Below are 27,914 nucleotides of genomic sequence, written 5' to 3'. Positions count from 1 at the left end.
GTCGGAGGAGCAAATCCCAATCTCGAGCTATCAAGTTAATTAACATACTTTCCCATGAACCCGTAAGCCGCCTAAATAGCCATCCAGTTACGGATGACGTTTAACAAACCCCAAAGTTCATGAAGCAAGCATGAAGAAACTCGATACTCTCATGGTCTAAGGAATTATGCAAACATTAGCTATCTCTGTGTTATAAACCATTAACTTGTGACGAATGTATCTCATAGCATAACATCAATCCGGGTCGATTCAACACAAATGTTCTCTTAACATTGTGCCCTCAAAATTGCTGGCATAGACATGCCCATGATCAGAAAAACAGAACCATCATGCAACACTTGAGCTAGTCTTAGAGGCCAGACTAGGAATGCTTCTTACCGTTTATTATTCCACACGTGCATATGAGTCTTCCTCCGAGCCTCGTGGATATTGCAGACTCGAGAATCATTGCAGTTATAGCATGGAACATGAACATAATTATGAACTCGGAGATAAATAATATCATTTATTATTGCCTCTAGGGCATATCTCCTACAGGGAGATCATCACCAGTGGCCATCTTCATCATCCTATGGCCACCACGATGAGGAGGTGTATGTCCTGCGGCATGAATACTTGAGGTGACAATGGGGTATCATATTGATTCACTTGATATGTGTCTTGGCATTCAACTCGCGGATTCTCGCGGTGACATTGGGATAATCTATGCATAGGGGTTGATGAACGTTTTTATTATCTTTTCTCCAATAGAAACTTTGGGGTCTCCTTGTAGTTCTTTGTGTTGGATTGAGTATTATGAATATGAATTTGCTTTTGTGTTATTTTAGTACGAACTCTAGGATAGATCGAACGGAAAGAATAGCTTTGTGTTATTTTAGTACGAACTCTTGAATAGATCGAACGGAAAGAATAGCTTTGAGGTGGTTTCGTACCCTACAAACAATTTTTTCTTATGTTCTCCGCTAGATAGAAACTTTGGAGTGATTCTTTGTTGCACTTTGAGGGATGGTTATATGATTCAAGTATATTAGCATTGTTGAGAGATTGCACTAGCGAAAGTACGGACCTTAGGCCTCATTTTCAAGTATTGCAATACCGTTTTTGTGCCCGTTTACTATTTGTTACCTCGCTGATTTTATTTATTCAGATTATAAAAATATATTTCTACCATCAATATTACACTTTTATCACCATCTCTTCGCCAAACTAGTGCACCTATACAATTTGCCATTGTATTGGATGTGTTGGGGACACAAGAGACTTTTTATTATTTGGTTGCATGGTTGTTTGAGAGAAACCATCTTCATCCTACACCTCCTACGGATTGATAAATCTTAGGTCATCCACTTGAGGGAAAATTGCTATTGTCCTACAAAACTCTCCGCTTGGAGGCCCAACACGAGTCTACAAGAATAAAGTTGCGTAGTAGACATCAGTCCACATCTCAAACACAGTACAGAGGCCCATAAACTCAGAAGCAAACTGTGGTAGAACACTGGAAGTGAGGACAGCCGCGGCACGAGAATCATCACCACACCACTGAGTGTAAGCAGCCAGATCATCACGATAAACGGAAAGAGCATCCGAATAAACCACGACCTGCTGGTCATAAGCAGCAACCGCATCAACAGCAGCAACTTGGGCTACAGCACTATCATCATCAGAAGCATCTGTGGCAAGAGCCGGTGGAGGTGGCAGTGGGTTAGGAGCCACAGGAGGAACTGACCGCTGAGGACAGGGAACCTCGCCGGAAAGAACTCCCTAGAGACGAAGGCCACGCATATGAATGCTCATAAAAGCAGCAAACTCAGTATAGTTAGCTCCATCAAATATCACCAGGCAGCGCGGAATGGCCACATAGCCCAGCGACCACGAAGACATGGTGCTCTCTGTCTTCTTTTTATTAATCCACACAACCGACGGATGAATTGAGAGAACCATAGAAGCAGCTCCTGCAGCGGTCGTACACCAGAATTGCGAACAATGCGGCGTTCAGGAGCAAAGCGGCGGCGGCGACCCGACGTGGGTAAGACAAAGGTCGGCGGCAGCGGTGGGACCAGAGTGCCAGTCAAAGACGCGACGGCGGCGGCGACCGGACCCGAGCGCCAATCAGAGACGCGGCAGCGGCGGCCGGACCTCGAGCACTAGCCAGAGACATGGTGGCGGCGGCCGGACCTCGATAACCAGCCCGAGACGCGGCGGTGGCGGCAGCCTGACCTGGAAGAGCCGAAGGCCGGCGGGGGATGCCAGACCTCGAGCGGTAGGGTGCAGACGAGACGGCGACTGGCGCCAGGAGCACCGGCGTGATCTGGCAAACTGGATCGGCGGCGGAGCAAAGGAAATGAATTCGTGGAAAGGAGCAGCAACGACTCCAAGTGTAGATTGGATCGAACATGCAACTATGGATCGATGTGTGGACGCCCGTGGGAGCAGAGAAGCAGAACAGGCTGATAGGAGATTGGATCGGTAAAAATAAGCCTAGAGCTCTAATACCATGTTGAGAGGAGAACAACTTAATAATATTAGGAGGGCAAAGCCAACATATATATGAGTAAAGAGGATGTCAAGAGACTAGAATGCAAAAGACCAAAGGACATTACTAATATAACTCTAACAATTTCTAACCATTAGATCTGCATCTAACGACCGTGAAGTAAGTTGTGGACTTTTGCAACAATACCCCACTCTCTGCTCCAATTTATAGAAAACCCCTTGGTATCTTGAAATTAAACCAACCACATTCCTCCCTTGCCTCATTAAAACAGTCCAAGGAATATATTTTATGTGAAACATAAGATATTTTTAGTGATATATGTATATCAAAACTAGACTGTTTTCTTATAAATTTGTGAATATGTGTTATTCTGCTTTGGATTCGTTGCAACGCACGGGCACATTGCTAGTGTATCCTTATTTACGAGCACCTCCCCAATGGCACGCTCATGGATGGGCTCACCAAGGGGCTTCCATGGAAGGACCGTACCAGGATCCTCGCCGAGCAGCATTCCGCGCTAGCACACCTCCACTGCCGCCGCCCCCACGCCATCATCCACGCGGACCTGAAGCTAATGAACATCCTCCTCGGTGCACGGAACGTGAGCCGGCTAGGGGACTTCGGCACGGCGCGCATTGTGCAGATGTAACCGTTGGAGGAGGACACAATCTGCCGGCGGACGAACCCGATGGGCACGATGGGGTATATGGACCCAATCTTCTTCATGACTGGCGAGCTCACCACGGAGTCGGACGTCTACGCGTTCGGCCTGGTGATCCTGCAGGTGCTCACGGGGCTGCTCGACTTCACACTACTAGGAAAAGGGCTATAGATAATATGGACACTAATGGCGCACCAGACATGCGGTGCGCCACTACTATATAGCAGTGGCGCACCATGTGTTGGTGCGCCATTAGTGTGATAGACACTAATGGTGCACCACAACCATGGTGCGCCGCTACTAACAATTTTTTTTCCAAAAATACTAATGGCGCACCAGGGCACAGTGCGCCATTACTAGTTTTAACTAGTAATGGCGCACCAGTCACCCCGTGCGCCACTACTATCATTTTTCTTTTTTTGCAAAACTACTAATGGCGCACCGCCAGCTGGTGCGCCATTAGTAACCAGGGTTACTAATGGCGCATTTGTGGGTGGTGCGCCATTAGTAACCTGGGACCAGCTAGATATTTTGGACAGCCACCTACACACTCACTTTCCCCACTTCCTTCTCTCCACCTCCTCCTCCAATCTTGTCTCGGCTGCCTCCTCCTCCTCACCTCATTTGCACCATAGATTCATCCAAATTAAGTGATTAAATTACCTTTCTTTGATAGGTAAGTAAGGGGAAAGCTTTCTTTATGTTGTAGATCTACTTTTTTCTCCCTCCAACAACGTGCACATGCACTTTTTATGGCCTAGCTAGATCTATGTATGTTTGTGGTGTTGCATATGTTTGTGGTGTTGCATATATGTTTGTGTTTGCAGGTACCGGTATTTGAAATGCGATAGTTGCCAATATTTTGCCGGAATGTTGATTCATTTCCGTTTCGGCGAGAATTTTGGCACTATGCATTCTTTTTGGTCCTATTTTTAGGCAAAGTCATGCCAAATTTTTTCTTGGTTCTAAAATATCGTTTTGCTCTACCCCGCAGGCGACCATGGTCCGCACGATGACCGAAGGCATCGTGAATAGGTTTTTGAGCTCCGCGAAGGCCGAGATGCTTCAAAAGAACGAGACGGAGATAAGATGTCTGTGTCGAAGATGCAAGCTGAGGAGCCTTATGGACCCGGATTCCATACAGGTGCGGGGCCACCTGCTCTTGCGTGGTTTCATGGATGGCTATCGGTGGCAAGGTGATGAAGATGATTATGAAGTCGTCCATGGGGGCCGGGCAAGAAATGAGGAAGGGCAGCAAGACAACCGCGGCGAGGGCGGGCGAGAAGACGAAGAATCTCCAGGACATGATCACGAAGTAGATGCAGTACACAGTCATCATGTAAAAGATGTCGGACATGGTGATGAGGAAGATGCCGGAGCAGACGAAGGGCATGATCATGAAGATGAAGATGCCGGAGCAGACGACGATGGACCATCGATGGGCTGGGTGCAGGACCCTCATATTCAAGAGCTGCTTCTCAAGCAGACTTATAACGCAAGAGCTGCCGCCCGAGAGAAAGCCAAGCTGGATCAACTGGAGATAGACGCGGTTACTCCATTGTATGAAGGATGCAGGCCCGAGGATACACGCCTGAAAGTAATGCTCATGGCTCTGGAGATGAAGGTAAAACACAAAATGATCGACGCAGGCTTCGACGAGAACATGTCATTCTGGCACGAACGTCTTCCCAAGGGGAACAAGTGCCCGACCAGTTTCGAGGAGGCGAAGAAAATCATGTGTCCTCTGGATTTACCGCACGTGAAATACCATGTGTGCATGAACAATTGCATCATTTATCGGGACGAGCACACGGAGTCTACCATATGTCCGGTGTGCGGCGTCACTCGATACAAGAAGAGGAAGAAAGCTCCTCGAAAAGTGGTGTGGTACTTTCCGATCACTCCTCGTCTGCAGCGGTATTTCGCGGACCCTAAGGTAGCAAAGCTCCTGCGTTGGCACGCGGATAGGGAGAAGAAGAAGCGAGAAGATGACGCAAATGATCCGGAGATAAATAAAAAAGACAAGATGCTGAGTCACCCTAAGGATGGGAGCTAGTGGCAAGCGTTCAACTTCGAACACCCAGAATTTGGGAACGATCCAAGGAACATCGTGCTGGGCGCGAGCACCGATGGAGTCAATCCATTTGGCAGCCAGAGAAGCACACATAGCACCTGGCCTGTGTTTGTATGGATGTACAACCTTCCCCCCTGGTTGTGCATGAAGAGGAAGTACATTCACATGAGTATCCTAATTGAAGGGCCGAAACAACCAGGGAACGACATCAATCTGTATCTGGGGCTGCTGAAAGAGGAGCTAGACACGCTGTGGAAAACGCCAGCCAATACGTGGGACGCCGCAGAGAAAGAATATTTCCCTATGAGAGCCGCACTGCTCACGACGGTGCAGGACTATCTCGGTTACGGATATGTCGCGGGGTAGGTGGTCCACGGATTTTCTGGATGCGTCAGGTGCATGGATGACACAACGTATTGCCAGCTAGATAGAGATCCCGGGTCTTCGAAAACCGTGTTCATGGGACATCGAAGGTGGCTTCGCGATGATGACTCATGGAGGAAACGCAAGGATCTTTTCGATGGTGAAACTGAAACCCGAAGACGCCCGCGTACGAGGAGCGGCGAGGAAATAGACGAGCTGTTGAAAAATTGGAAAGATTGCCCACTGCCGGGAAAGAAGCAAAAGGCGCCAGAGCTGGGAAAGAAGCGAAAGGCGCCAGAGCCGCTGCTGAAAGTATGGAAAACGAGGTCTGTTTTCTGGGACTTGCCGTACTGGAAGATCCACCGTGTGCCTCACAGCCTTGATGTCATGCATATCATGGAGAACGTGTGCGAGAGTCTGCTTGGTACCCTGCTCAACATGCCAGAGAGGACCAAAGATGGGCCGAAAGCAAGGGCAGACTTGAAATCAATGGGCATCAGGGAGGAGCTTCACGCTAATGATGATGATGATGATGAGGCGAAGCAAGACACGGAAAGTCGTCGCAAAGGCAAAAAGGCCAAGAAGACCGGAAATGACTTCCCTCCTGCGTGCTTCACTCTAAGTCAGGAGGAGATCGATCAGTTTTTCACCTGCCTCGTAGGAGTAAAACTTCCTTATGGTTACACGGGGAAGATAAGCAGATACCTAGACTCAGCGAAGCAGAAGTTCAGCGGGATGAAGTCTCACGACTGTCACGTGCTGATGACGCAGATACTTCCAGTTGCAATCCATGGGATCATGGACGCGCACGTCCGTGAAACGCTATTTGGCCTATTCAACTTTTTCGACGTCATCTCTCGGAAGTAGGTTGGCATGAGGAAACTCAGAAGGCTACAGGAAGAGATCGTGGTGATACTATGCGAGCTTGAGATGTACTTCCCGCCCGCATTCTACGATACACAAGGAAGCGTTGATGGGCCCTGACTCCGGAATTGGCTAAATGCCAATACAACCCAAGTTGGTTTCCATATAAGTGATTCAAGATTAAAACCTTGATACACCTTTCGGAAGACTTAGAGTCTAACGAATATTTATGGAACTTAAAACTGATATGGATAAAAATGTTTTATCCATAAAGCTCGACTTGTTGAAATAACAAGTTCAAGAGTTGACTACGATGAGGTTGTTTTCATCGTAGCGATGCTTAAAGTCGGTTCGGGTTGAACTAGCAATTAATACATATTTCAATCATGAGATATGAAACATGGATGATAAAAGGATTTCCATCTGATGGAAATGAAAGCTAGGACTCGTATATGATACAGTCCAAAGTAACTTGTCGATCCAGAGGATGCTAGTAGGTATGCAAACTTCAGAGTTCCAGCAATGGACAGAAGAGAGCAAAATGGAGTTGGAATCTTCGTGTTTTGATGAAATGGTCAAAGGGGTTTTGACTTCATCAATGGGTAACGAAGATGCTTGTAATTCAAGAAAGTAAGTGGGAGCGTAATAATATTTCTAAAAACCTTATGTGCTTGGCACATTGGTAATTGGAAATAAATTTCTTGACACGAATTAGGACTTCATTTGAAAATAGTTTTTCGATGAAGTGCTTAGGCTAAATAGCCTCAATATTAGGCATGATGATCTATGGAGATAGATTTACCTAATGGGGCTAAGCAATGAATACATATTGACAAGATGCTAAAACCTTTTAGCATTTAAAACGCCAAGGAGTGATTCTTGCCAAAGTCACATGGAAGGAGTTTTTGCAAGACTCGGTGTCCCAAAACACTGATGAGTAAAATACATGATGCAGATTCCACACACTTTTGTGGTTGGATTAATCATGTATTCCATGGTATGTAGAACAACCAGATATGTCCGATACTCCCAAGGTGTTGCGAGTATGGATACTAAAGTGATCAAAGTACTGATCGTGGGACAACAGTGAAAGATGTCATTGAGTACTAGAGTAAGTACTGATGATATGTTTTCTTGCAAGCGGAGATCATGAAGAGTTCGTTGTAAAATGTTACATCGATAGTCTTCATCTTTTCACCGTGCGATTTTCGATTTAAGTTAAGGGTTTTGTGTAACACACAATGTGGTGGCACAGTTAGTTGGAACCTGTTCAAACTAGTTACTGTGGCGAATTCTATAACAAGGGCTAAGTATGTTGACGCTTTAGAAGCGACAAAGAAGATGTTGAATCATATAGTTCATTCATGAACTTAGTATAGTTCCAAGATGGCTTTTGACAATGGGACACTACTGCAGGTAGTTGCTCCATAACTCAGTCTGAGGAATCCAGGTTCGACCTGTGATTCACATACTTACAAAGCCAAGTCCACACAAAATATGAATTTTTGTGAAAACGTGAAAACGCGAGGACATGCAAAGATACACACGGAACTGAAGTCGTCAGATCCGTTGGACATCAGGCTATACCACAAGCGAAGCATATTTACACCGGTGTGCCACAGGTGTAAAGTGCATTAGCATTAACTAGATTATTGACTCTAGTGCAAGTGGGAGTCTGTAGGAGATATGCCCTAGAGGCAATAATACATGATATTATTTATCTCCGAGTTCATAATTATGTTTATGTTCCATGCTATAACTGCTATGGTTCTCGAGTCTGCAATAACCACGAGGCTCGGAGGAAGACTCATATGCACGTGTGGAATAATAAACGGTAAAATGTATTCCTAGTCTGGCCTCTAAGACTAGCTCAAGTGTTGCATGATGGTTATGTTTTCCTGATCATGGGCATGTCTATGTCAGCAACCTTGAGGGCATAATGTTAAGAGAACATTTGTGTTGAATCGACCCGGCATGATGTTATGCTATGAGATTCATTCGTCACAAGTTTATTGGTACATAACACAGAGATGGTTAACGTTTGCATGATTCCTTAGACCATGAGAGTATCGAGTTTCTTCATGCTTGCTTCATGAACTTTGGGGTTTGTTAAACGTCATCCGTAATTGGGTGGCTATTACGGCGGCTTACGGGTTCATGGAAAAGTGTGTCAAGTAACTTGATAGCTCAAGATTGGGATTTGCTCCTCCGACGATGGAGAGATATCTCTGGGCCCTCTCGGTGTTACGGTATCCATCATCGTCTGGCCAGACACTTTGTGATTTGATCACGGGGATGCCGGAACACGATAACGAGAAAAGAGAACAATACCGGTAACGAGGTAACTAGCATAGTGGACAAGTTGTTGATCCACGGGAATGCCAACATGTCTCACCTCGGGTATTTGTAACATATCGCGAAGCAACAGGAATAGCACACGGCAACTGGAGGTTCACTCGAATATTTATTCGTGTGGGTATAGGGGTCAATATGGGTGTCCACGGCTCCGATGTTGATCATTGATCGGAAGGGGTTCCGGGTCATGTCTATACTTCACCGAACCTATAGGGTCACACACTTAAGGGTCATCTATCTGCTGAATACTAGACAGGGAGTCTGAGAGAAAATCACCGAAAAAGTTTCGGACACCGAAAAGTTTCGGACAGCGGAATCGTACCGCAGAGAGAGGTCATCGGATAAGTTTCGATGATACCGAAAAGTTGTTTCGGGATACACCATTAAGTCAAATTGGTTTCGGCACATGCCTGATAATTCTTGGAGGATGCCAGAATCATTCTGGAAGCTTTTTGGAATTTTCTGAGATAAAAACCGGAAATGTTCTGGAGCTGCCGGAGCCACATCAGATGCGTTTCGCAGATGAAAATCACTAAAACCGGAATTGTTTCGGAACGCGTTGAAAATCATTTTAGTGGGTACTGGAAATGTTCTTAGCCCACATAAATATTTTCAGTTCGATCAGACGCTGAAAAATGTCGTCGTGAATAGTGAAAATCAGCTTTATGGTTACTTTATGGAAAGCCACCTTTTGGGGCTTTGCTCCAAAAGATCTTGGGGATGACATGGATGGATAGGAGCCATTTTTTGGGCCCCTCATGAGGGTGTGGCCGGCCACATGGGGTATCCCCCCTTGGGGACCCTCTTGTTCCTTGGTTTCACTCCTAGGTCCTTGTGGAAGGACTTCATTCATGTGCATTTTGGGTTTTTTGTGAAACTACCCTACCCCCTTGGGATTTCCTATAAATAGAGGTGGAGGGGCAGCCCTCCACACTCATCCCTTGCTCTCATACACATGCCATGCATTATCTGGCTTCTTCTCTCCCTCCCACGAAAAGAGTTTCGTAGAGCCGTAAGGCTGTCTGGGTTCCGGCAGGAACTAGTTCTGGACGGCGAAGCCCTGCCGGATAGATGACACCGTATGTGTGCAACTCTGTAGAGAGATCGTAGTTTCGGTCTTAGTTCGTGAGTGCCTCCCGAAGGGCTGTCCGTGTGACCGTCCGAGTTTCGAAGGTCCTCCCGAAGGGCTGTCCGAGTGACCGTTCGGGTTTCGAAGGTCCTCCCGAAGGGCTGTCCGCGACACCGTCCGGGGGGCTGTTCGACCGCCTCCTGGAGGGCTGTCTGAGGAGCAGATGAGGGTATACATCCTCGCGGTTGGGAGGTTGTAAATCCTAGCTGCGGGGATCTGCACCGCCGATCGTCATCGACTCTACTTCCCGCTGCACTACGAGTCGGTAACGAAAAAGATCAAACCATGTATGCAGTCTCCATAGTGGTCCTGGGCTGGTGCGTAGGTCGGAAATTTTTTGTTTTCTGCTGCGTTCCCCTACAGTGGCATCAAGAGCCGTGCTATGCGTAGATGCAGGTTTCGATCTAGAATACATGGAGATGTATGCGTATTGCATAATATAATTAGGTAGTAGATGAGATCTATTACTGAAAATTATTTATGCGGGTGACAGATGAAATCTGTTACCCGAGGTTCTTGTTGCTTCCCTAGAATTTGCGTTTGCTCAATCTCGAGACAGCATGGTGGAATTTGACAAAGTTCTGGCAATCCGTGATCCTGATTGATCATGGAAGTGCTATCAGTTCTTTGGGTTCTGCCGTAGTCAAAAGAAAGATGAAATTCGCAGATGAAAGGGCATTGCAGATATTATCTGCATGGGGGTCATGCGTATGACGAAGTTTAGTATGGGGCTCGAGATTTAATTATCTCGTGTTTCATACACCCCGAGATGTTAATGTAGCAACTTGAATAATCATACTTGATGATAAAACGTTGGTAGCTGCGGTTTAAGTCAAAACCTTAGAAGCCACGTAAAATAAAATTTTGCATAAACCTATTAGAGGCGTCTAACTTGGTTTTGCAGGATGTGCATGTGATGTGGTATAGCAGTGCTCATACTAATTCGATTATGTATGAGATGACTATATGATGTAATTTGATTAACATGACCTGCGTGTCATGATTCGGCATGATGGCTGGAGCCATATGATTGCACTTTAATGACCTGCGTGTCAACCTTGTTGTAATGCATTATTTTGTTAGCTATAGAGATAGCAATATTATCTGGTGCATCAACAAGGTGGTGGCAATCTTCGCGAAGGTGAACACCGACGCGAATGCCGAAGACGAAGAAATGAAATACTTCTCCGTCAGAAAGGGCTATACCATATCATGCTATTATGAATTGCCTGAGATGTTTATCCCTTATGATGCACCCTTCTTGATTGCGCGGTAGTCGCTTTTATTAGGGTGATCTCTCACTTAAAATATCAAGTAGTTAGTGTTCTCCCAAGTGTAGCACCGTCACGGCACCTATCTTTTCGGGGTGCGCCATGGATGCATGGGTACGAACGACTAGAGAAGTGTGAGGCGGGTGAGGTCAGACCTCGCAGCAAGATCACTTGGTTGTCTTGACGTTCATGGCAGGATCGTCCTGAGCTCGGAACACATGCATCGAAAGATGAGCAAGAGTCACATAGAGATGTGATCGGCAAGTTGGCCTACCGATTAAAATTCCCGTTATGAGATGATGATTCTATGGCGATGAATTGAAGTCTGGATCTTGTATCACTCAAAATTAATTGTGAGAGATATTGATTTGAGTGGGAGCGCACTGTTGAATTAACATGTTTAATTCTCAGTGCAATTAATTATGAACACTGTCTAAGTGTTTCTTGCAAAATAGTTGTAGAATAATGGTTCGCGTTTCCACCTTCCCTATTAAAATTGAATAACTGTTAAATATCTGGTTAAAACTTTACGATTGGTAACGTAATATGAGGATTGTCCTCAAAAGTGCCGAGAAGGACTTTGTCCTATCGCATGCTTTCCGTATCCTCCCGCTAAAGCTATGGATCATGTGACTCTCGTCCTTTGATCCAAAAGCTATAATTCCGTTTCAGTCAAGTGCAATATGTTTTCTTCCATGAAACCCAAACTTCGAAAGTTGGGATAGTTATATGATATTCATGGAACTGAAAATTATTTTCAGATACAAACAAAGTAATGTTTGTTTGCAAGTATTAGTAAAAGTGTTTACTATGCATTTGACTGTTGGGAAAGGGATCCAGAAGAACGCCTGTCATATAATGAAAGGTGAATAAAACAACAACTTAAAGATAAAGGAAGTGTCCAAAGGGTGTTAGTATGACTTACACGCCTAGGAAGTCCGGGGCTAATGCCACTCTTAAGTTGGGTGCTTCTTCTGAGAGTAGGAGAAATACTAAAAGTTAAACTGCTAGAAGTATAAAGGCAAAAAGAAAGAAGACTGGAATATCTAGCTCATGTATGAATGTCATACAAGTTTTTGATGTATAGAAGGCTGGTCAAAGATATAGTTCTTGCGAATTATGGTTAAACATGTTAATCACTAATTCTTGGGTATTGTGAGTTCATCACAAAAATGCCCGCTCGATTGCAGTCTGTTGCAACTCGATGTAAGAACTACTATGGCATGAAAGACTAGCTAGAAATGAGGTTAAGGTATACACATGGAACATAGTAAATGTTACTATACCTTCCATCGGTGTATTGCCGTCTGTATTTATTTTCATAATTCATTTAGAGTTTTACAAACTCTATCCCATTGCATAAGGCATCTTGCAAGAAGGTTGTTCATAAGAGAACTTTTTATGTTCGATGTTATGAATAACACAAGGGCCATACTTTCATTATGAATGAGATGTATGTTATGAATATTGATAATAATACAATACCTCTGGGTTTACTTTTCATAATTCATTTTAGAGTTTCATACACTCTAGCCCATTGCACAATGTTTGTTGCAAAAGAGTTGTTCATAAAAACAACAATTGTTGTTAAGTATTATGAATAACATAAGGGCCATACTTCCATTATCGATGGGACGTATGTTATGAATATTGAGGGTAATATGATACATCCATAACACTGACGCTAAATGTCGCAAGACTAAAAGAATACCACACAAGTGTGGCACTACATTTGGTCACATTGGAGAAACCCGCATGGAAAATTCCATTATGATGGATTTTGAAGTCTTTTTGATTTTGAATCATCTGACACTTGCAACTTTCCTCCGAAAAGTGAAGTGACTAAAATACCGTTCACAGGACATAAGGAACGAACAACAAACTTATTAGTGATCATACATTTGATGTGTGTAGTCCGATAAGTGTTGTTAGTGGTGGATTTATTTATCTTCAGAAATGACTCAAGTAGATATATGGATATTTACTTGATGAGACGTAAGTCTGGATCTTTTGAAATCATTCGAAAGGTTCTCAAAAACGAAGTAGAAGTTATTGTAACAAGAAAATTATGTTTCTGCAATTTGATTGCACAAAGGAATATTTGAGTTACATGTTTAGCGAATGTCTGATGAGTTGTGAAAGGGGTTTCATAACTTGCACCTCCCGGAACACCACTGCAAGTGGAAAGTCCGTGGAGATGTAATCAAACCATTTATGACATGGTAAGGTCAAAGATGACATAAATAAATTTGCCATTATCCCTTTTAAAGTGATGCTTTAGATACTGCGGCTTTTACACTGAAAAGAGTTACATCGGGTCTGTTGAAATGAAGCCATGGTATGGTACGCCCGACCATGTTATATCTTTTCTTAACATTTGGAATATGGGGCTTGTGTAAAAGGTTACAAACCTATTCCAAATCAGACAAGTGCTACTTTGTAGGTTATACCAAAATGTTGGGTATTCCTCCCTCACTATACCGAGGCAAATAGTTTTGCCGCGAAACGGTGTGCTTTTAAAGAGAATGGTTCTTTCAAAAAGGTGAGTGGGAGAATAGTGCAACTCGACGAGATAAACAGTATCTAAGTCATCAGATCAAAGGAAAGAGACCTTGGAAGTAATTCCAGAGTTTCCTACTGCGACTGATACGGAAGTCTCTACAATAAAATGTATGAACTTCGGTCGAACTTGCAGCTGAACCACGTAGGCAAGGCTCGTGCAAACCTCTCAGGTGCGCAAACGAGATATTGTTGTTAGACAACATTATACCTACGATACACAAGGAAGCGTTGATGGGCCCTGACTCCGGAATTGGCTAAATGCCAATACAACCCAAGTTGGTTTCCATATAAGTGATTCAAGATTAAAACCTTGATACACCTTTCGGAAGACTTAGAGTCTAACGAATATTTATGGAACTTAAAACTGATATGGATAAAAATGTTTTATCCATAAAGCTCGACTTGTTGAAATAACAAGTTCAAGAGTTGACTACGATGAGGTTGTTTTCATCGTAGCGATGCTTAAAGTCGGTTCGGGTTGAACTAGCAATTAATACATATTTCAATCATGAGATATGAAACATGGATGATAAAAGGATTTCCATCTGATGGAAATGAAAGCTAGGACTTGTATATGATACAGTCCAAAGTAACTTGTCGATCCAGAGGATGCTAGTAGGTATGCAAACTTCAGAGTTCCAGCAATGGACAGAAGAGAGCAAAATGGAGTTGGAATCTTCGTGTTTTGATGAAATGGTCAAAGGGGTTTTGACTTCATCAATGGGTAACGAAGATGCTTGTAATTCAAGAAAGTAAGTGGGAGCGTAATAATATTTCTAAAAACCTTATGTGCTTGGCACATTGGTAATTGGAAATAAATTTCTTGACACGAATTAGGACTTCATTTGAAAATAGTTTTTCGATGAAGTGCTTAGGCTAAATAGCCTCAATATTAGGCATGATGATCTATGGAGATAGATTTACCTAATGGGGCTAAGCAATGAATACATATTGACAAGATGCTAAAACCTTTTAGCATTTAAAACGCCAAGGAGTGATTCTTGCCAAAGTCACATGGAAGGAGTTTTTGCAAGACTCGGTGTCCCAAAACACTGATGAGTAAAATACATGATGCAGATTCCACACACTTTTGTGGTTGGATTAATCATGTATTCCATGGTATGTAGAACAACCAGATATGTCCGATACTCCCAAGGTGTTGCGAGTATGGATACTAAAGTGATCAAAGTACTGATCGTGGGACAACAGTGAAAGATGTCATTGAGTACTAGAGTAAGTACTGATGATATGTTTTCTTGCAAGCGGAGATCATGAAGAGTTCGTTGTAAAATGTTACATCGATAGTCTTCATCTTTTCACCGTGCGATTTTCGATTTAAGTTAAGGGTTTTGTGTAACACACAATGTGGTGGCACAGTTAGTTGGAACTTGTTCAAACTAGTTACTGTGGCGAATTCTATAACAAGGGCTAAGTATGTTGACGCTTTAGAAGCGACAAAGAAGATGTTGAATCATATAGTTCATTCATGAACTTAGTATAGCTCCAAGATGGCTTTTGACAATGGGACACTACTGCAGGTAGTTGCTCCATAACTCAGTCTGAGGAATCCAGGTTCGACCTGTGATTCACATACATACAAAGCCAAGTCCACACAAAATATGAATTTTTGTGAAAACGTGAAAACGCGAGGACATGCAAAGATACACACGGAACTGAAGTCGTCAGATCCGTTGGACATCAGGCTATACCACAAGCGAAGCATATTTACACCGGTGTGCCACAGGTGTAAAGTGCATTAGCATTAACTAGATTATTGACTCTAGTGCAAGTGGGAGTCTGTAGGAGATATGCCCTAGAGGCAATAATACATGATATTATTTATCTCCGAGTTCATAATTATGTTTATGTTCCATGCTATAACTGCTATGGTTCTCGAGTCTGCAATAACCACGAGGCTCGGAGGAAGACTCATATGCACGTGTGGAATAATAAACGGTAAAATGTATTCCTAGTCTGGCCTCTAAGACTAGCTCAAGTGTTGCATGATGGTTATGTTTTCCTGGTCATGGGCATGTCTATGTCAGCAACCTTGAGGGCATAATGTTAAGAGAACATTTGTGTTGAATCGACCCGGCATGATGTTATGCTATGAGATTCATTCGTCACAAGTTTATTGGTACATAACACAGAGATGGTTAACGTTTGCATGATTCCTTAGACCATGAGAGTATCGAGTTTCTTCATGCTTGCTTCATGAACTTTGGGGTTTGTTAAACGTCATCCGTAATTGGGTGGCTATTACGGCGGCTTACGGGTTCATGGAAAAGTGTGTCAAGTAACTTGATAGCTCAAGATTGGGATTTGCTCCTCCGACGATGGAGAGATATCTCTGGGCCCTCTCGGTGTTACGGTATCCATCATCGTCTGGCCAGACACTTTGTGATTTGATCACGGGGATGCCGGAACACGATAACGAGAAAAGAGAACAATACCGGTAACGAGGTAACTAGCATAGTGGACAAGTTGTTGATCCACGGGAATGCCAACATGTCTCACCTCGGGTATTTGTAACATATCGCGAAGCAACAGGAATAGCACACGGCAACTGGAGGTTCACTCGAATATTTATTCGTGTGGGTATAGGGGTCAATATGGGTGTCCACGGCTCCGATGTTGATCATTGATCGGAAGGGGTTCCGGGTCATGTCTATACTTCACCGAACCTATAGGGTCACACACTTAAGGGTCATCTATCTGCTGAATACTAGACAGGGAGTCTGAGAGAAAATCACCGAAAAAGTTTCGGACACCGAAAAGTTTCGGACAGCGGAATCGTACCGCAGAGAGAGGTCATCGGATAAGTTTCGATGATACCGAAAAGTTGTTTCGGGATACACCATTAAGTCAAATTGGTTTCGGCACATGCCTGATAATTCTTGGAGGATGCCAGAATCATTCTGGAAGCTTTTTGGAATTTTCTGAGATAAAAACCGGAAATGTTCTGGAGCTGCCGGAGCCACATCAGATGCGTTTCGCAGATGAAAATCACTAAAACCGGAATTGTTTCGGAACGCGTTGAAAATCATTTTAGTGGGTACTGGAAATGTTCTTAGCCCACATAAATATTTTCAGTTCGATCAGACGCTGAAAAATGTCGTCGTGAATAGTGAAAATCAGCTTTATGGTTACTTTATGGAAAGCCACCTTTTGGGGCTTTGCTCCAAAAGATCTTGGGGATGACATGGATGGATAGGAGCCATTTTTTGGGCCCCTCATGAGGGTGTGGCCGGCCACATGGGGTATCCCCCCTTGGGGACCCTCTTGTTCCTTGGTTTCACTCCTAGGTCCTTGTGGAAGGACTTCATTCATGTGCATTTTGGGTTTTTTGTGAAACTACCCTACCCCCTTGGGATTTCCTATAAATAGAGGTGGAGGGGCAGCCCTCCACACTCATCCCTTGCTCTCATACACATGCCATGCATTATCTGGCTTCTTCTCTCCCTCCCACGAAAAGAGTTTCGTAGAGCCGTAAGGCTGTCTGGGTTCCGGCAGGAACTAGTTCTGGACGGCGAAGCCCTGCCGGATAGATGACACCGTATGTGTGCAACTCTGTAGAGAGATCGTAGTTTCGGTCTTAGTTCGTGAGTGCCTCCCGAAGGGCTGTCCGTGTGACCGTCCGAGTTTCGAAGGTCCTCCCGAAGGGCTGTCCGAGTGACCGTTCGAGTTTCGAAGGTCCTCCCGAAGGGCTGTCCGCGACACCGTCCGGGGGGCTGTTCGACCGCCTCCTGGAGGGCTGTCTGAGGAGCAGATGAGGGTATACATCCTCGCGGTTGGGAGGTTGTAAATCCTAGCTGCGGGGATCTGCACCGCCGATCGTCATCGACTCTACTTCCCGCTGCACTACGAGTCGGTAACGAAAAAGATCAAACCATGTATGCAGTCTCCATAGTGGTCCTGGGCTGGTGCGTAGGTCGGAAAATTTTTGTTTTCTGCTGCGTTCCCCTACAGTGGCATCAAGAGCCGTGCTATGCGTAGATGCAGGTTTCGATCTAGAATACATGGAGATGTATGCGTATTGCATAATATAATTAGGTAGTAGATGAGATCTATTGCTGAAAATTATTTATGCGGGTGACAGATGAAATCTGTTACCCGAGGTTCTTGTTGCTTCCCTAGAATTTGCGTTTGCTCAATCTCGAGACAGCATGGTGGAATTTGACAAAGTTCTGGCAATCCGTGATCCTGATTGATCATGGAAGTGCTATCAGTTCTTTGGGTTCTGCCGTAGTCAAAAGAAAGATGAAATTCGCAGATGAAAGGGCATTGCAGATATTATCTGCATGGGGGTCATGCGTATGACGAAGTTTAGTATGGGGCTCGAGATTTAATTATCTCGTGTTTCATACACCCCGAGATGTTAATGTAGCAACTTGAATAATCATACTTGATGATAAAACGTTGGTAGCTGCGGTTTAAGTCAAAACCTTAGAAGCCACGTAAAATAAAATTTTGCATAAACCTATTAGAGGCGTCTAACTTGGTTTTGCAGGATGTGCATGTGATGTGGTATAGCAGTGCTCATACTAATTCGATTATGTATGAGATGACTATATGATGTAATTTGATTAACATGACCTGCGTGTCATGATTCGGCATGATGGCTGGAGCCATATGATTGCACTTTAATGACCTGCGTGTCAACCTTGTTGTAATGCATTATTTTGTTAGCTATAGAGATAGCAATATTATCTGGTGCATCAACAAGGTGGTGGCAATCTTCGCGAAGGTGAACACCGACGCGAATGCCGAAGACGAAGAAATGAAATACTTCTCCGTCAGAAAGGGCTATACCATATCATGCTATTATGAATTGCCTGAGATGTTTATCCCTTATGATGCACCCTTCTTGATTGCGCGGTAGTCGCTTTTATTAGGGTGATCTCTCACTTAAAATATCAAGTAGTCAGATGGGCCAAGAGCGTCCTAAAAGAAGATCGGTATTTCACCACCATGGTTATACCAGAAGCCAAATCCAAGACCGTGGGCGCAAACGTCACCGCGAAAAATGAACCATGGGTACTGGCTTCCCAAGTGGACCAATGCTTCTTCATTACCGACCCGTCAAAGCCCAGTCGTGTTATCGTGAGGAGAGGCAAAAGGAAGATCATCGGAATGGATGGAGTCGGCAATGAGCAAGACTTCGACAAGTACGGCGACCCGAAGATGGAACATGACGACGACGATGAAGTACCAGCATACACCACAAGAAGAAGCAGGACCACCCTACCTAAAGGACGTCCGTTCAAGAGAAGAACTCCATTTACGAAAAATAAGGGCAAGAAGATTGTGAACAGATAGCTAGCTAAGATTGATTGTATTTAAATTGTAGCCTTCATTTCTCGATTGTATTTCGACCTATTGAAATGATATTTCCTCTGTTCTAGTGTCCTCATGAATATTTATTTATGTTTATTATGGTATTGAATTTCTAACTCACAAAAAGTATTGAATTTGTTAATATTTTTTGAACTCATGAATATTTTTAAATTTCATGGGCACTTTTTGAATTCATGAATATTTTTAACCCTCCCCCGCTCCACCCGCAGACGACCCCCCGCACCCTCCCCTGTCTCCTCGCTCGGTTCCCCCGAACAGAATCGGCCGAGCGCACCACCCACCCCCTCCCTCCCCCCCCCCCCGAGCGAGACCTAGGGTTCAAGACGCCGTTGTCGGCCCTCCGCTAGGCAACAAAAAATCCTAAAAAAAATACTAATGGCGCACCGCTAGGGGGTGCGCCATTGCTATCCAAAAAAAAGATTACTAATGGCGCACCTCTAGGGGGTGCGCCATTGCTATCCAAAAAAATTACTAATGGCGCACCGCTAGGGGGTGCGCCATTGCTAACCCTCCCCCCCCCACTAAAATCCCAAATCCCCTTTCCCCTAATCGATCACATCTCTATCAGCCCCCCCCCACCCACTGCGCCAACCCACTGCGCCGCCGCCGCCGCTGCCCCGACCCACTGCACCGCAGCCGCCCACGCGCCCCCGCCGCCTCCCTCTCCCCATCCTCCCCTTCCTCCCCCTCCGACCCCACCCCGACGCGTCTCCGTCTCCACACCGTCGAGCACCGAAGCAGGCCCAGACCCACCTTGACGAACCGGACCTCCGCCACGCCACCTCCTCCCTCCCTCCACCTCGCCCCCTCCGTCGCGCGGATCCCTCGCCGCAGGCTGCTCCCCCCAATCCAGGCTGCCGCCTGGACTCAAGTCTGCAGCCTCTCCTCCTCAAGAAGAAGAAGAAGAAGAGGTACGAATCCATCTTCCCCTTCTCTTCTTCCCTTTCTAGTTTTCTTCTTCGTCTCCCGCATCTCATGCGTGCGTGTGTGCAGTTTGTGCAAGAGATTGCGCCCATCTAATCTGGTTGTGTTGGGTGAAGAAACGGGGCCGTGGATTAGCTACTGCGGGTTCAATTTCTTTGGATTTGGTTCCCCTGTTGCCAAGGTGACCTCTTCTCTCGCCTCTCTCCCCTTCTGATCAAGTTTTTATCAGAGATATGGGACAAGAATCACGTATTTTCATCAGAAGAAAGGAACACTGCTTGTATTTTTGTAGGCATGTAGATCTGTCAAATAAAAAGTGGGGTTACTGAATCAATTGTTCACTTTATACTGTTGACATATTTACTGCAATACCCATGCTTCATCTGCAGCAACTGAACATATGTGAGCAGATAAGTTTTAACTATGCATGATAGAAGCAAAATCTGCACGAACTCGCAGCCGACACAATCTCTCAAATAGAGAAATTTTGCGGATTAACTGGCCATCTCCCTGACAGTACCTACAGAAAGTGCACACCAGCTCTACCATAACTCGGTGGTCTCAATCTGCTCTAACCCTCCAGACCTTTTGCTCAATTAGAAAGACCAATTTAACTTCATTCTTTGCATCCCAAGACGATAAGTATCTGTTAAGATTTGTAACTAGTTGTAACCCTCATAACCTAACACCTATAGAAACAAAAACAAACAAATCAGCTGTGGAAGTATTGAAATTTGGTACAAACTACACATAAATCTTTTTCTTTTGAGGTTAAGGGCTTGTTCCATAATTCCATTGTGTGCATGGGGAATTGGGATAGAGCTTTACCTGACCTTTTATGGGCTGATCAGTAGAGGCCTATAAGCAACTGTTCATTCAATTCTTGCCTTGGAGGCTTTGGAGTGTAGTGCATCTTGTATGTTTTTGAGTATTAGCTGTTAGGAATGCCCATCACGCGGGAGGAAGAACCATGCCACCATCTAATCTGTTGTCGTAAAAATTGTAGTGGATATCCTGCTCTAGGTTGTTACTTGCAAGTACTTGCTTGCCAAAGAAGTTGTATAAAATGGTGCAGAATTAGCTTTTATCTGATTTACTGAACATCGCATGTAAAATGATCAAACCATTTTGCTACTGTTAAAGAGAGACTCTCTAGGTTGATCAAACCATCCCTGAAAGTCTGTCTGTGTTGTCTGGTTGAATTGTGTGGTGAATGAGACTGCTATTGGTTGGTGGTCACTAGTTGTTATTATTGTTGTGGTTATGTTTTAGCAGCAGAGAAGTAATAGCAGAGGAGAGGAGCATATTGATGCATGTGCTGATTGGTCATTTTTTTTATATGATGATGAGGAGGAGTATCTTATTTGGCATGACTAGTAATTAACTGGTAGTAATTGATAGTGTGATACCCATCATGCAGACATGCTTTAGGCAGGCTTGGTAGATTTGTCAAGGCTTGTGCTGCAGTGGGATGCATATGCAGTGACTTGCATGGGCATGGGCATGGGCTGATAAAGCAGCAAAGGCAAGCAGTAGTAGTAGCAGTAGATGCCAACTTTTGATATGCATGCATGCATTCTTTGCTTGTTTATATTCATTCTTGTAAACTGAAGATGCTCATCTATCTATCTATCTATCTATCTATCTACCTGCTTTAGTATGTATGTATGCATTGTATTTTTATTTCCTTTGGAAAGTAAAGTTAATGTGAAAGGAAGAGAGAAAAAGAAAGGGAGGAAGACAGATGCTTCAGTCAGTCTAAGCCCAGCTTAATTTGAGTGACAATCACCTGCCTGGCTGGCTGGCATGTTGATCCATCAATTGATCACATTGAGAAAGACTTGTAAATCTTTTACAGAAAACAATTTCTGTAAACAGGTCAGTAACTTTGCTAGTTTGCTGTGTTTTGTCTCCGACCATCGTGTCGTGATGATTTTGCAGGTACCCCGAGAGGCCCTTGAGTTTGCTGGAATGTCGATTAACTTCCGTTCCGGCAAATTCGGGTACTCCATATGTCCTATTTTCAGCAAAGGTCATGCTGAAATTTTCCGTGAATTTTAGCATGACTTTGCTAAAAATAGGACATATGGGGTACTTGCGACTAATGCATGGGCCGGGGTATCTTAGTACTTAATTAAGTAGGATCAACTTCCCCTTTATTCTTGCTGCATTAAACCATAGGTGGCAATAGAGCCAAGTGATTAGGCCCAACTTAGAATTCTCCTTCCCTTTTCTTGATAGGGTATATTATTAGAAGATACCCATATATATCAGTCAACCTAGGGTGCCTCGGCATCGATAAACCCTAAATGATGAAAACTTAACTTAGCATTTAGGGTGCCTTAGCGTCGACAAACCCTAAATTATAAAACCTTGGCTTTTAGGGTGCCTCGGTGTCGATAAAAACCTAAATGATGAAAGCTTAGGCTTTTAGGGTGCCTCGACGTCAACAAACCCTAAATGATAAAAGCTTAGCTTTTAGGATGCCTCGGTGTCGACAAACCCTAAATGATGAGACCATGATCTTGTTCCTTGACAATAACCAACTTTTTGACCAAACTTTTTTCCTATTTAGAGCGAAACATGGCCCACAACGATGATGCCTCGGTGTCGACAAACCCTAAATGATGAGACCATGATCTTGTTCCTTGACAATAACCAACTTTTTGACCAAACTTTTTTCCTATTTAGAGCGAAACATGGCCCACAACGATGAGGCCGACGGTTCGGGCGACAAGGCATTCTGGGAGCTGTCCCAGGAGATGGAGGAAGAACCTCACCGCTATGAGGACGCCGCGAAAGACACCGATCCTGACTACACAACCCCTAGTGGCGTCGGGGATGACACCACTGATGGTGCCACCGAGGATGCCACCACTGATGATGGCAGCGCACGCACAGATGGCAGCCAACCGAAGAGGCAATGGAAGGACCGGCGCCCGAACGTGCTCGGCACCGTCAAGGAGGAATTTACTGAAGTGAACTCCAACGGGGATCCAACGGCGCCCAAAGAATTAGTCAAGGGGTACTCGGTTCAGCTCGGGTGCATTCTTCGGAGCACCGTCTCGATCAACACCAAGAACCTAAGGCATAAGGACCGAGGGAATTTGCGCAACCTCCTCTTCACGAAGCTGCACGAACGATACAAGTTCCCCTCTGACTTTGCAAACACACGCCTCTCAGGGAATAAAGTGAACAGTGCCGCCCTCATGAAGATGAGCACAGCCCTGTCTACTTGGAGAAGCGCGGTGAAGAGAATGATTAACAAAGGTGATAGTTATGAGAAGATCAAGGCGAAAGATCCTTCGATCAGCGAAGATGACTACAAGGAGTTCAAGATCAAGTGCGAGAGCGGCGCATCCGAGGAATCAAGTCAGTGGGGGAAAGAGATGCGGGACTTGAACTTAGGGGTCCACAAACTCGGTCCCGGCGGTTACAGAGGGGCGGAACCTATATGGGACAAGGAGGACGCGGAGCGTGCCGAGCAAGGCCTACCGCCCCGCTTCGAGAAATACCGTGACAAGCAGACCAGGAACTATGTCAGGGCCCGGTACAAGGAGGACCCGGTAACAAAGGAGGATTACCACGGATCCGAAGACCAAGGCGCTTGAGCGTGTTCTGGTAAGGAATACACCCCCGCGTAATTAGCTCCATATGGTTGCATTCTAATTAATGAAGCCTAATTTCTAAACGGTTCACATTCCTTCCACAGGAGACTGAAAGCAGTAGCGCGGGGTCGTCTCAGAGCTCCCCTTGGGACAGCACTCTAAATAGGGCGTTGAACGTAATGAAAAACAAGGATAAGCTCAGTAAGCCGTCGTCAGTTGGTCGTGTGGCCGGCAAAGGCTTGTCCACAAAATGGTCGTCATACTATAACGCTAGTGGGCGAAAGGAGAAAAAGACCAGCTCGGAAAGCCACTCGCGCGAGGTTCAAGAACTCAAGGCACAAGTGGCGCGGATTCCGGAGATTGTCCAAGAGCAAGTGCAACAACAACTGGGAACGACGCTCACCGCCATTGTGCCTACCTTGATTCAGGGGCTGCAGACGTGGATTGCGGGCGGCCAACAGGGGCCGCCCCCGGTTCCCAGCTTCACGGCCAGCAACTCGCACAACGCGCATGCGGCGCCATTGGTGTCTCCGGCGGAGGCGGTATTGATGTCTCCGGCGCCGGCACGGGCATTGGAGCTTAATGCACCCGGGTGTACGCCGGCCGGCACCTCGGCAGCAAGCGGCCCCTCCGTCAGTTGCACGCCCGCCGTTGGCGGTGCCTCGACATTAGCCGAGCTCGACGCCATCACGGTAACTAAGCCTCTCTGCCGATGACTTCATCTCCTTGCCTTTGGCTGGGCATCCCTGACGCCCTACATGTTTTCGCAGGGCGCCGCCGACGTTCCATGCACTCTCCTGCACTTCGTGGGCGGCGAGTTGATCGATGTCGCCAAGGGCAGAATCGTACAACCGGGCAACCCCGTGTTCCACGGTAATCCGATGCCACCCACCGTGTATAGGGTTGAACTGGTTCGGGTGCTGCCAGGCTGCGACGAGTTGTTACCTCCGATTCGACCCGCTGGGGCCGACGAAGATGATGTGATGACCCTCAGCGCATGCGTAAGCTAGCCCCTGCTTTGGCCAAAGAGCCAGGTTCGTTTGGGGGCGGGGGACACCACCCCACAGACAACACCGCCAGTCGTGCCGGCACCAAGCCATGGCAAGACCGCCGCAACGCTACCGGGCATGCCGGACATCCCTATGGCACAGGATCCGGACATGCATATGGCACAGGATCCGGACGACGACAACAACGACGACGATACATTTACCAACGTCGATAAGTACTTTGCCGAACATGGGTACGGTGACGAATTCTTCGGGCCTCCTTCTCAAGAACCCAACCCTGAAAAAGACGACCGCGATCTAGCTGGTACCGCGGAGAAACCCAATTGCAACAGGCGTCGTCTGGCGTTCAGTTCTCAGGAGACGCCTCCAGCTGCCGCCTTCACCGAGCCTCAGATAGCCGAGATGCGGAATATTATCAGCCCCAACACACTCAAGAAGGCGGTCTCTGAGCAGAACTCGATCCCATTACAGCGGATGAGGAAGAAGGGACGGAAACGAAAGAATAACAAGGGCGGTGCGAGCCAGCCGGCACCGAGTACAATCCGTGCTCAGGACGGGCCACCTTCACCTAAGGATATCTCGAGGAGGGTGCATGTGGCGGGTAGGGCGATGCTACCGACTAATCTGCTCAATGCTGCAACCGGTGCTATGCGGAGTCTGCATGACAGTGTTCTTTCTTTGGAGAAGCGGCGTCTCTCCGAGAATGATGTGGCATACCCGGTTTTCGTGGCCAAGGTGCCAGAGGGCAAGGGCTTTGTGGATAGCGCCATCGGGGGTACGATAGTCCTGCGGTTTGATGACATCTTCGCTATGTTTAACCTTCATCCGCTGCACTACACCTTCGTTCGGCTATTTTCGTTGAGTATGGAGATGCGGATCATTAGAGACAAGACCCCGGACATTGTGATAGTCGACCCCTTCTACATGCGTGCCAAGATCTTGGGCAGCGCTGGGGACCGGCAAGTCGCGAGTTCATACCTCGAAGGCGTCATTCTGGCAAACCCAGATAAGGATAACTTCCTCGGCCTTACTTTCCCGAGTAAGTCATCCCCTCACCACCCCGTAACATATGATTTCTTAGATTTCGATCGTTCTTTTTTTTTCTAACATTCCGTGTTTTGTGCAGTGACACACATTGCACACTCATCCTCTTAAGCCCGAAATATTCTATGGCCACGTATTTCGACCCGGGTCGTCAGTCGAAGAAAGACTACACAAATATCAAGAAAGTTCTTGATGATGTTCTCCCCGGCTACGCCAAATCTGGAGGCACCTTCAGCAGGCCAGTTCGTAGGTACGGCAAGCACGTGTTCACCCACAATACGATGTTCCCCTGCGTCAAGTAGCCGCCTGGCGGTCAGAAGGATGCCTACTACGCCCTCAATCACATGCGGGCGATCGTACGGGACCATAATCACCTTCTGCTACCAAATAATCTCAAAGATTGGGCCGCACGCTTGTCGGCAATCGAGGACGCGGACATCAGACAAGAATTCTTTCGCATCTAGTCGGAGTTTGCGGAAATCATCCATCAAGATGTCCTTCGTACCTCGGGGCAGTTCTATCTCAGATATCAACCGTCCAACAGTGAGATAGAAACAACGCTACAAATGCAGGCTGACAACACCCGCGATTTCATGACCATCACGAAAGACGGCGGCTTCATCCACGCTCCGGTCCCTGAGTCGAGTCGAAAGTAGTGATGCTATGTAGTTATGAAATGTCGATTGGCTCATGTTGTAATATTAAACTTTAATGAACTTGTATGTCTCTTTGGTTTGGACAGTCGTTCAACTTATATGTAATCGATACTATTTATTAGTAGGACCATGAATCGTGCTATTAATGTGTTGCTTTTCTCTTCCGATCCTTTTATTGCATACTTATATATTGCTTATGTATTGTCTGTGAATTGCTACTAACGTTTTGTTTAGCTAGTGCATAGAGATGCCATCGTATGTCGTGTACAAGGGTAAGGTTCCCGGAGTCTACGACGACTGGGAGGAGTGTCGGAGACAGGTTCATCGTTTCAGCGGTAACAATTACAAAGGGTACACCACTAGGGCGGAGGCGGAAGCTAGATACGCGCGCTATCTAGCGGGAGAGAGGAGGAACCGGATGAAGACCAGTTTCATCGCGATGATGCTAATCGTGATGACCGCAGCTCTCTTCTATGTGATGGTAGTTTAGATGATCGATATCGACTTGTAATGTGAAGACAAACTCGCTACTCGCGGTCTCGAGACTTGTAATGTTCTAACTTTGTTCGGTCTTTTGAATTTAAAAACTAATATGATGAATTGTATTCGGAGACTAATCTGTAGTGCGCCATTACCAAATACTAATGACGCACCAGGGAGTGCGCCATTAATATTAATTACTAATGGCGTGATGCTAGTGACGCACCTGTAGTGCGCCATTAGTAGCCAAAACAGGTGCGTCACTAGCATGCCTTTTCCTAATAGTGTCAACATCGTGGAGCAGGTGCAGGAGGCGCTCAAGATGGACGCCATATGGTCTGCTGGATGCATCTGCCGGCAGCTGGCCGAGGGTGCAGGCAGAGCGGCTCCTTCGGCTGGCGCTGAGGTGCTGCAACCTGGAGCGGAAGCAGCGGCCGACCTTCACGTCCGACACCGACTGGAGGCCGCTGGACATCCTGCGGACCATGGCGACTGCAAGTAAGTCCCAGAAATGGAGCCGTGGAAAGTGAAGAAGTATGCCGATGCCACAATGCATCGGCAACTTGCTGCAAAATGCCTCTCATTGTTGTACTATACTTGGGTTTAGATACTTGATTTTTTTTAAATGCATGATTATTTTTTGAATCAGCGAACATTCTATGAATAAACTATTTTGTAAGTCATGAAATCAGCGAACATTCTATGAATAAACTATTTTGTAAGTCATGAACAGTCTGTCCGCCACGACCCAAACGTACGCACGCGGACCAAATGGGTCGGCGCGTTGGAGTTGCTCTAAGGACGTCATTGAGCATGGCGTGTATGCACACAGAGACCGTCGACAATATCAAAGCGTGGATTTACTCTGAGTTGGGCATTCCCCCTTTAGCAAAAAAAAAAAAGCTGGGCAGAGGTAGAGGTTGAAGTTGAAGAGCTGGTTTAGCAGGGTAGTGGGATCATATATTTTGGTGCAATGCAGTGCAGGGTGTAATATAAAATGAGTGAACTGTTAGTTTTTAGGCTGGTAACAACAGTCACTTGGAGGCCTGCGTATGTACGTG

The 27,914-nt window shown here is 45.8% G+C and overlaps 1 pseudogene; it reads left to right on the top strand.

Moving 5' to 3' along the window:
- The first annotated feature begins 2,401 nt into the window (after nt 1-2,401).
- LOC123493753 (U-box domain-containing protein 70-like) lies at nt 2,402-27,728 on the top strand (annotated as a pseudogene).
- The last annotated feature ends 186 nt before the right edge of the window (nt 27,729-27,914 follow it).

Source organism: Aegilops tauschii, chromosome 4 (genome assembly GCF_002575655.3).
Source record: "Aegilops tauschii subsp. strangulata cultivar AL8/78 chromosome 4, Aet v6.0, whole genome shotgun sequence".
Taxonomy (NCBI): domain Eukaryota; kingdom Viridiplantae; phylum Streptophyta; class Magnoliopsida; order Poales; family Poaceae; genus Aegilops; species Aegilops tauschii.
The sequence above is the reverse complement of the archived record's forward strand: the minus strand, read 5'-3'. Positions and strand labels throughout refer to the sequence as shown.